The sequence below is a fragment of the Lethenteron reissneri genome, chromosome 64, assembly GCF_015708825.2.
Source record: "Lethenteron reissneri isolate LAM-NWPU_2019-01 chromosome 64, ASM1570882v1, whole genome shotgun sequence".
Taxonomy (NCBI): domain Eukaryota; kingdom Metazoa; phylum Chordata; class Hyperoartia; order Petromyzontiformes; family Petromyzontidae; genus Lethenteron; species Lethenteron reissneri.
In genome coordinates this window covers 6,971,363-6,979,314 of record NC_083842.1, presented here as the reverse complement: position 1 = coordinate 6,979,314, position 7,952 = coordinate 6,971,363, and the positions used below count along the sequence as shown (strand labels likewise).

Sequence of the window (7,952 nt, the reverse complement as noted above, 5' to 3'; positions counted from 1 at the left end):
GTTTTTCCATCAGTTTTACCTCGTTCTATTCATTAAATAGATTGGAGTCAGATGTTCACCCTGGCTCTGAAGGTTTATTGAATGCGAGGTTACCTACTTGGATAGCGGTGCAACGCAGTTGACAGCGAGGCCGAGACAAGTTTCATCTCACATGTAAACACTGATTAATTGGTCGATAAAACCATAACAGGTAAAGCACTGCAGAGCTTAGGAAATTGTTGGCAACGGCTCACCTCCTTAGCTGCCTTATCCAATTATATGTGGTTCATCGCCCTGTGAGGCATTATCTGTTTCATCGAGTGAGCGAATACAGTATCGCAAATTCCAACTAAAATTATTTTGTTCGAAATTAGATTTGAAAAAATAAGGAACAGCGTTGCCAATAATGCGTAAGGTGCAGACCAATAAAACACACTCAACGTTAATCAATAGCTTTAACTTTGTACGAAAAATATATATACGGTAGTAATTTTACATTGTAGGCAATAACGTTTGGGATAGTGGACAAATGAACAGCTTTGAATTGACAAGAGTAGTTTTCTATAGAAAGACAAGAAGTTCCCAGTACACAGAGCGAAACGTCAGACATCATGCCAATCGATAAGGAATACATCCAGAAAATACATCTAAGAACTATACAACACTGCGACAAAAAGCAACACAGTCGTAAGTAGACATTGAGTATCTAACAAACTCTTCGGAGGTAAAAATAAATTGCATATGAACTAATTTAAGTTAAGAGTAAAGTTACTGAAGTTAAATGTAAAACTGCAACGTGGTAAATCGTTTTTCGGGGTTAAACATTATTTGAGTATATCTTTTAAACTAATAAGAACAGATACTATACTAGATCTGGACCTCCGATGAGCAGGGTGGGTGTGAAATAAGTTCAACATGCATACATATTTGTCGTTATGGACACTTATAAGAATACTTATGTAGAGAAGTTCCGACGGACGTACTCGGAGACGGAGGTATGGTTAGGGGCTTCCGCCAGGGTTTATTACTCTTGGTCAATACTACACAGGGTGCACAACTCCCAGGGGCTAGGGGTCCTACTCTGAGTCTGGGTCCCTGCCGGCTAGCTCCGGTCTCTCTCTCTCGTGTCGGATCGTGGAGTCCGACCGGAGAGAGAAGCACCTCTTCGGCTACCACCGGCTTCTCCCCAGACTCCCTATTTGATCCCTCTCACTATCCCTGGTTCCCTCTTCACCCTGTTTACTTCCCCCGTTCCTATAGTGACCCCGCTTACGTTACGGGGTCTCCCTTATATACCCTCGGAGGGGTGATGTCACGTGCACTGCCCAGCGCGTGCGACCCCACGTCCCGTGAGGTCACCGCACCGGACAGCGCACACGACGCCACCACTCTCCACTACTCCTCTACATCACCCCCCCCTGTGAAAAAAATTCAGCCGACTCGGCTGTAAACAATATAAAAGTAGAGGAGTCCCAGAACCACAAACCAACATATTCACAACCAACCGACAACATCCAGGCAGCATGACAACAATCAATCAAATTTCAAAACTTTGAAACTCTCATCACGCGCTGCCATCAATACAAAGGCGGAATCCCGATGGCCCAGACAACACACACCAACAAACAACAATTGAACAATTGAGCAGCCCAGACAAAACACACCAAAACGGACAATTGGGCAGTCTTAGACAAAACACGCCAACATAACACAATTGAGCGATGAGGGCTGGAGGCCGACGGCAGCGTTTCCACAGGCCATCAACAGAGCGCACGCCTCCCCATGTGGCACGAATCGCCAGGGCAGGCACCGTGCCAGCTAGTGACAGGCCCCGGGAGAGCCGCAGCAGCCCAGCAGCCCAACGCAGCTCCTGCCAGGCGCGCGCCGGCCCGAGCGGCGGCTCCTGCTGCCCATGCCGCGGCAAGATGCAGAGCCGCGGCGTCGGCATGGCAACGCCCAGGCACCGCGAGGTGCGGGGCCGCGTCGTCGCCGGCGGCCCCCACCGCGATCGCTGCAGGCAAAATAGCAGCCTGGTGCGGCGTCGCCGGCGGCAAAACCCGCATGCACAGCGAGGTGCGGTGCCCCGGCGTGACCCTCGGCCCACCCCGCGGCCGCGCAACTATAGCAGCCGCGGTGGCGGGCGCGCCAAACCCCGCAGGCACGGCGATGCTCGGAACCGCGGCAACTTCCGCGGCGCGGCATCGTGAGGAGCCGCGGCAGCGATGCACGGGGCCACGGCGACACCCGCAGCGTACCCCGCCAGCGCGGCGATGGCCGGAACCACGGCGGCACCCTCGGCAACTCCCGTGGTGCGGCGAGGTGTGGAGCCCCGGACGTACCTGGGGCTCCCCCGGCGGGCGCAGCATGGTGCGGAGCTGTGGCATCGCCGCTGGCAGACCCCGCGCGCGCGGTGTGGCACGAAGTCGCGGCGGCACCCACGGTGGACAACGGCGTCGCAGTTGCCATGGCAGCCATGGCGCCGACGTGCGGCGTCGCATGAACAATGGCCGTCACCTGCAGCGTCGCAGTTAAAATGGCGGCCGCCTGAGGCGCCCCAACCAACATGGCCGCCGCTGGCGACGTCGCAGGCAAAATAGCCAGCTGGGGCGTCGCGGCGAAGATGGCGGCCGCCTCTCGCGGCGTCCCGGCAGTTGACAGTTGCTCCCATCCCGAGTGCGGACCGGGAGGACCCAACTTCGCCTCCGCGATGTCGAGACGGGCGCAGAGCTGCGCGATCGCCTGCAGGAGCTGCCTCAGCAGGTCTGCAGGGGTGCTCCCCGTCTCCAGCGGTGGTGGCGGCGAGCTGGCACCCCCGCCCGTCGTCTTCTCGGGGCCTGTCACCGGAGCCCCGGACTCCGGGGTCACTGCCGAAGCCTCCTCCCCGCCGTCTTCATCCTCCGATCGTCCCGTCGCTGGGTTCTTGCGCTCCGCTCCCGATGTAAACATTGTAGCAGCAGTGCAGACACTCTGACACCAGTTGTAGAGAAGTTCCGACGGACGTACTCGGAGACGGAGGTATGGTTAGGGGCTTCCGCCAGGGTTTATTACTCTTGGTCAATACTACACAGGGTGCACAACTCCCAGGGGCTAGGGGTCCTACTCTGAGTCTGGGTCCCTGCCGGCTAGCTCCGGTCTCTCTCTCTCGTGTCGGATCGTGGAGTCTGCCGACTCCACCGACCGGAGAGAGAAGCACCTCTTCGGCTACCACCGGCTTCTCCCCAGACTCCCTATTTGATCCCTCTCACTATCCCTGGTTCCCTCTTCACCCTGTTTACTTCCCCCGTTCCTATAGTGACCCCGCTTACGTTACGGGGTCTCCCTTATATACCCTCGGAGGGGTGATGTCACGTGCACTGCCCAGCGCGTGCGACCCCACGTCCCGTGAGGTCACCGCACCGGACAGCGCACACGACGCCACCACTCTCCACTACTCCTCTACACTTATATGGACCTTTCAAATAGCAGTTTGGGAGTCTGGACAAAAAGATTATTTACTCCGCTGCGGGTCTCCTTTCACCGCTCTCCCATTGACATGTTTCGTTGCTTCTACATACTATTAACATTCCCTCCCTTTGTTAATGCTACCCCCTACCCCCTCCCTTTGATGCTGCTAATCCTGCATAATGCATGGGCATAATATGACTTTGAAACCCCCCCGCCCACCTCCTACGCATTTCCCATAAATATGCTAAATTCCTCTTGATATGCAAATTCTTTTGTCAAGGCGCTCTTCTTTCCTCTCCAACCCAGCTTAAATATACGCTCCAAGCTTGGTGGTGTTTCATTCTTCACCTGAGGACGGCTGCTTGCATTGTAGCCAAAACGTCGTGAGAATTATTTTATTATGTTTTATTTGTATTATTTTATTATTTTCCTTCTACGTGACTTTACTGAAAGAACAAAGAAGAAGCAATATAAACTATTCCTCAAAGACACTGATGTACCTGCGGTGGACACTCTTCTCACCAAAAGAGACAATTAAGGGCTCTAATCCATTCATTCCACCTCCATCACACAGCTCCCTCCTTCATGAACCACTCTCTCATCCCGTCCCTCCTCAAACGTGCCCTCATAACCCCACGATCCCATTTTCCATTCCCTCCCCTCATCCCTGGCACCTCTTTCCCAGCCACCAAACTAATATCGTCATGTCTCAGACCATGTCTCCTCATCTCCTGCCACGCTTTATTCATATTGCGGGGTTACTCCTGGTTAACTCGGTGCAGGAAATGCCGTCAGGGAATGCTGATATTGTGGGGACCACTATGGAGGACCATTACATAACCCCTCCCCCACCCAGGCGAGAAAACCTATCCTCGGGTGTTGTCAAGACACAGTACAACCCCAATATGATAATGTCCCTTTCCCGGCCATAAGCATAATTGGAACCCATTGATAATTAACAATCAACTGCAACATAACCATCAGAACATCAACAGGCCACTGTGCACATCTCTTTCAAAAATGGAAAACTAAACACTTGCCTTCAGTGCGACTTTGGCCATGCAACCCAAACTATGGATGATAGAGTAAAAAAATATGCGAATCACTCCTAACGGCCTCTCGTGGCTAGCAGACCTCGATATTTAGCTCCTGAACATCCTGTATTGCCATATGCCAGAATAAATTAGGATTTGAATTCACAGCCTTCTCATAGTTAATTAGGTGATCCAACTACAACGTCCTAGCCTGAATACGTAAAACGGTAAGAATTTTATGATTGGAGTCCCTTTGTCAAATGTATAACTCAAAGACGGCCTCCACAATCCGTGTCTGTCATTGACGTTTTGGCCATTCGTGACCGTGCTGGTGTGTGAGGGTTGGTGAAGTGGGGGGGGGGGGCAACAATGGTTAAAATATCACTCGCCACTAAAGTTAGCTGTAGCTGGAAATAAAACTCAGATATATGGGTTTATAATGCAGTGCACTAACGACTGTGCTATCACTACATGCCAAGATGTTAAAGATGTCCAGTGTTGCCCTATTAAAAGTAGTTGCAATGTTTTAAAGTATCCATTCAGGCCAACTAAGCTGAGGCTCAGACCCATTTGTTCAAGTGCTTTTCAACTCCTACAAAAAATAGTCGAGGAGTGTAGCAATCAATAGTGCATTCTTAAAAACTAAACTTACAACTGTATTCCTGAACGCTGAGGACACATCAAAAAGGTATAATATGACGCTATAGAAATACTACAATACTGAAGAGGTGTTTACAAAAACAAGCAGTGTACGACGCATGTGTCTTGCAGTCTTGCCTCTGATCTGGCTGGAACCAGTCAATACCAGTGGAGAGCATTGGACGATTCAGGCATGCTTCTGCATTGTGAACTGAGAGAACTAGTGTGACACTTCTTGTGTGCAGGTTTCGAGTTGGAGTTTGAGAAGACTGTACATGAATCTACCTGGAAGAAGAATCCACGTCCATCATTGTGTTTACACCAACACTACTGGCACACTATCTTTAAAATAATAAATGTGCAACCGCCGACCTGGACATAGGTTCTCCAATTCGGAAAGTGCTACATCAACATCAGGCAAAATTATCTTTAAAACGTTAATCTGAAACAATATTGATGGGGTTTTTTAATCTGAAGAATATGTAATGTTGTTGAGATGGGAATCATAACTCTACTGTTCCTTATTTATTGTGTATTTTTTTATTCTATTACTATATATTCAGATTCAATAAATAGATTATCTGCCCTGGCTAAGCGTGGTTGGTATATACCTATATGGGCTCTGGTGCAAGGAATTCAAAGGCGTCCTTGTCCACTTTGTCCCCTGGGTCCCTGATGCAGTTGCACTGCCAGCACGCCCGATTGCTATGAAACTGGTCTTGTCTGCATCACCCACGGTCACGATCTTGAGATAAGGGCTTGTTTACAGGTTGTGATTTTAGCAGTCAAGTGCTTTTCCCTTCTGACAGACATGCGCAGTTGATTACATAAATACCTTAGAAGGCTAAAAGTGCATTTTGGTATCGTGAATGCATGCGCATGATTATAATCAATGGCAAGAATATGCCGGCTGCCTGCACTCATATCTTAATAATGTAGTTGTAATATTGAGACAAAATTACTCACAGGGTCTTGAATGTCCACTTTACAAGAGAAACCAAATTTTGGCAATTCCCCAACAAATGTTGGGGCCGCTGGCCCCCGCGGTCCCTCTTTGCTGCTCGCCGAAGGCAGGGGTTCCGTCGTTTCCTGACCCCTCGCTGGTCTGCGACCAGCTGCTGCCGTCGCTGGGCTCATCGCCCGACGGTTCCCTTCCCTGGTCCGCCCCTTCGCGAGCTCGCATGAGAGGCATAGCTCGTCGCCCGCTCTCGTTCACCTGTAAACGCTGCGTTGTCTCTCCTTCAAGCACACGCTCTGAACGGGGTCAGGGGTTGGAGGGCGAACGACGCTGTCCTCACACCGCGTGAGTCCCTGCGGCGATAGACAGAGCGGGTACCTGCGGACGCACCGACCCCCCCCCCCCCACGCTACGAGTGCACACACTCACGATTAGGTGCCCACAGCGTTCCGCTGATCCCGTCCTCACTGCGTACCTCGATGCGTCGCACGGACGTCCGAGTCGCTGGGCTGGAGAGCGTCTCGGGGCCTGATTCCGGAGCAAGAGAACCTCCACCTCGCTACATCCGCTTTTTATGCTATCTCCCCATCCCCAGGGCCCCGCCTCCCCAGCCCTCTTCGCTCTTGCGCCCCTTACGCGCGGCGCGCATTCTAAATTAGTCCCATTCTCATGCTCCTCCATAACAATGCGTATGCGCGGCGCTTATTCTAATTATGCTCCTCCATAACAATGCTTATGCGCGGCGCTTATTCTAATTATGCTCCTCCATCACAATGCTTATGTGCGGCGCTTATTATAATTATGCTCCTCCATAACAATGCTTATGCGCGGCGCGTATTCAAATTAGGTGCAGCCGACGTCCTCCTGGATCCGTCCGATTGAGGCGGGGTGGTCTATCGGGCCCCGAGCCGTGGGTCCCGCGCTTGACGGGCGGTCGACGGGATCCTCGGTGCCACCTGTGAGGGTCTCTGTGGCGCACACTGCACTCTCTCTCGCTGGTGGGGGATCAGTGGCCGCGGCCTCTCGGGGGTCCATTGCCTGCCGGCAGCGTCCCCCCGTGAAACACGGGCAGGCCTCCTCCGGCCTTGTCTCGGCGTACACCGTGGGCCGCCTCGATAAGGCGTCCGCGTTTGCATGCGTCCGGCCAGCCCGATACTCGATTTGCAGGTTGTACTCCTGCAACTGCACAAGCCACCGGGCCATCTGCCCCCGCGGCTCCTTGAATGTAAGAAGAAACTGCAGAGCATAATGGTCAGTGCGTACGCGACATCTCCTGTCGTATAAATACGGCCGGAACTGCTTACATGCGAAAATCACGGCGTAAAACTCTTGGCGGGTCACGCAATAGTTCAGCTCGGCCCCACTCAAGGTCCAGCTGGCGTACGCGATGACTCGTTCTGTCCCATCCTGCACCTGTGACAACACTGGGCCCAGCCCGCTGCTGCAGGCGTCGGTGTCCAAAATAAAATCGCTGGTAAAATCGGGGAAAGCGAGGGTGGGGGCATGGGTGAGGTGGTTTTTGAGAGTGGTGAAGGCCGTCTGGCAGGCCCCCGTCCACTGATAGGGGTGCTTAGGGGAAGTGAGTTGGGTGAGGGGGCGTGCAATCTCGCTGAATCCCTTTACAAATCGACGATAATAGGTGGCAAGCCCCAAAAATGATCTGATCTCCGTCAGATTCCTTGGCGGTGGCCACTCCACTACGGCGTGTACCTTTTCCGGGTCGGTGCGCACGCCTGCCTCGCTGACGCGATGTCCGAGGTACCCCACCTCGCGTTGTGCGATGTAACACTTACGTGGCTTGAGCTTGAGATGAGCCGCTCGCAGTCGCTGGAACACCTCTCGTAACCTGGACCAATGCTCAGACAAAGATCAACTGAACACTATCACATCATCCAGGT

At 52.5% G+C, this 7,952-nt stretch overlaps 1 protein-coding gene across 1 annotated transcript in view; it reads right to left on the bottom strand.

The window, feature by feature from the left end:
- The window catches only part of LOC133359001 (von Willebrand factor A domain-containing protein 7-like), a 142,233-nt gene extending 135,651 nt beyond the window's left edge, over positions 1-6,582 (bottom strand). The window contains exon 1 of the mRNA XM_061577377.1: positions 6,530-6,582. The gene's annotated coding sequence lies outside the window, so the exon portion shown is untranslated. The remainder of the gene's footprint in view (positions 1-6,529) is intronic.
- Between the last annotated feature and the right edge of the window lie 1,370 nt (positions 6,583-7,952).